This window comes from Gossypium arboreum, chromosome 4, assembly GCF_025698485.1.
Source record: "Gossypium arboreum isolate Shixiya-1 chromosome 4, ASM2569848v2, whole genome shotgun sequence".
Lineage (NCBI taxonomy): Eukaryota > Viridiplantae > Streptophyta > Magnoliopsida > Malvales > Malvaceae > Gossypium > Gossypium arboreum.
The window spans coordinates 91,940,997-91,943,826 of NC_069073.1; the positions used below are offsets into that span (position 1 = coordinate 91,940,997).

The following is a 2,830-nucleotide window of genomic DNA, read 5'->3' on the forward strand; positions in this document are numbered from 1 at the left end:
CAGTATTGGCATGGTAACTTCTCATAATGCCTCAGCGAACCTCCATCCTCTGCAATCCTTCTTCCTAAACCTATCATTTAACCACAGCAAGATCTTTCCGCAAGAAATTAAACGTAAAGATGTAATAAAGTAACCACTATCTCAAGCTCCTAAATGTTGTTCTTAATTGACAAAAAAAATGATCATGCAATTACCTAAAATGAAGCTAATTTTACTTAAGTACAAGCAATTAACTAAGTCTAAAGTATAATTTATAAGTCTTTTCAATAGGCACTCTTTACTCATTTAGACACATTAACCATTAACCTCAAAGATAATATCCATACTCCATATGAATTATTCATGCAAGTTCATCAGACATACATTTCTCATAGAATCATTACATCAAGCATTTCTAGCTTATTTTCACAGAAGGTTTTAGCATGCCTAATACATTTGTAATAGTTGGCTTAGGGACTCACCTAACTTGTATCTTTAATAGCTCTAAACACCATATATGAGCTTCTATCGAGTAGATAAATAGCCTTTAATTGACAAAACATGAAAAATCATCAAATCTATACACTTCATTCACTTTCTTTCACTTTAAACATTAGAAATCTCTAAATAAGACTTTACTATTCTTTCTTTACCCAGCTAAACTAAGCTGCTCCTTAACAGCTTATTATGTAAAGTGGTAGATCTTACCTTAACAAGGGGAATCTTAGAGCCTAGATCCATATCTTCAACTTGCCTTGAAGGATGAGAGGAATTCTCTTCATTTCTCCCCTTTTTATAAATAGAGATTACTTATTGAAGAAGCAAAAAATTCCCCCATTTCTTATTTGGGGTTACCTCGATATTTTACCTTTGTCCCTATAAAAATATTTGATACACATCCCAGTCCTTACAATCCACTAGATAAATGCTTGACAATTGTAAAGAGATGTGCACGGGAATGCTTGATAGTCATTACGTTAGAGCATAACTAGTATCTTAACTTATTACACTTGGCGCATCATGCCTTCTTGGCGAGGAACCTATTATTTGAATTTCCTTAATACCTTACTAGAATTATTTTTCCTAATTATTTATTCCTTTATAATGCAATTTCTTGCCATAGTCTAATATTGGTTACACGCCCACTTCACACGCCGAGAACATTAATGGGGCAAACAACACTTCAGTATTTGAAGTAACACTTAGTTTACTTATAGAGCTCACCCAAATACTGGACGTTACCCTACATAGTTTCAATGTAGAAATACATTGTTACCTCAAGTAATCTTTTATGTGCTTATGAGATTAAATTAATTGTTTGAATTGCCATAGAGATATGTACAAGAGATTATTTTAATTTCATAAGTATGTATGTGCATTAACATATTTTCTTATTAAAATTTGTTTAACCGGTTGAATTGACATAGAGATATAGTCAAGAGATAAATGGCTTTTGGTAGGTAAGTATGTTCATAAGTTAGCAAATTACCGAGTTACTGTGAATTTATTGGTAACAACATGAACATGAGTTTAATAATTATAAGTTAAGAAATGTAATTAATCTAACACAATTATGTCATCTTGATTAAAATCATCTCTTGAAATCGTGCATTGGAACTTTTATTTTATTTTTATTTATTTTACTTGGTTAATCACCTCCTCAAATCAAAATATTTTTCTTCACCAAAGTGTTCTTAGAATTGCATTCATAAAAAATTCTTTTTACAGTCCTTGTGGGTACGGTAACTCAACATTTACTTGTCACTTTATTACTTGTTGCGATTATATACCCTTGCACATTTCCTTCGTTCCAAGTTTTTGATGTCATTGCTGGGGACTGTTTTAAAAACTCATTATTTATGAATTTGTTAATTTTTTGTTTTGGTTTATTTTTCTGTTCAATTTTAACTTAATTAAATTTTCTGTGTTTGTTTTAGGTGTTTATGAGTATTGATCGAATCATCGATTTACTCCCCCCAAACCTTGAGATTGAAAGAACTTTTGAACAACGAATAAGACAAGTAAGTCAGAGAAGGGCTGAAGAGATGGACTTCAAAAATTTGAATCAAAGAAACGGAGCAAACCTTGTTCAAAATCCTATCCTTATTGCTGACGATAAGGATAGAGCTTTAAGATAGTATGGCGTGCTAGTATTTCATGATCTTAATCCGTGTATTTGGAGACCCAAAATCAAGGCATAATAGATCGAGCTGAAGCCAATCATGTTTCAGATGCTTTAGATAGTGGGCCAATTCAGTGGAAAGCCTACCGAAGATCCTCACTTAACTGTTCATGGAGGTGAGTGATTTTTTCAAGTTAGCCGGAGTACCCGAAGATGCACTACGATTGAAGTTGTTTCCATATTCGGTAAGTGACAGAGCTCGAGCCTAGTTGAACTCATTGCTACCAAATTCAATTTCGACATGGCAAGAGTTAGCTTAAAGATTCCTCTTAAAGTATTTCTCGCCTAGCAAGAATGCTAAGTTGAGGAACAAGATCATTGTTTTTAAACAGATGGATGATGAGTCCTTGTATGAGGCATGGGAAAGGCACAAGGAATTATTACGAAAGTGCCCTCATCATAGAATCCCACCTTGCATCCAACTTGAGACGTTTTATAATGGTCTCAATGCTCATACGAGGATGGTAGTGGATGCTTCTACTAATGATTCTTTCATTTCTAAGTCTTAAAAAGAGGCTTATAAAATCATTGAGAGGATTGTTAGCAACATTTATTAATGGCCAACCAATCAAGCAGCATCAGGAAGACGAGTCACTGGAATACATGAAGTAAACTCTCTCACTTCACTCGCATATCAGGTATCCTCGATTTCCTCAATCCTTAGAAATT

At 33.6% G+C, this 2,830-nt stretch overlaps 1 non-coding gene across 1 annotated transcript; it reads right to left on the bottom strand.

Moving 5' to 3' along the window:
• Nucleotides 1–2,460: 2,460 nt before the first annotated feature.
• Nucleotides 2,461–2,567, bottom strand: LOC128291992 (small nucleolar RNA R71). The gene has a single exon (XR_008281976.1). It is a non-coding gene; the product is annotated as a small nucleolar RNA R71 (small nucleolar RNA).
• Nucleotides 2,568–2,830: the final 263 nt, after the last annotated feature.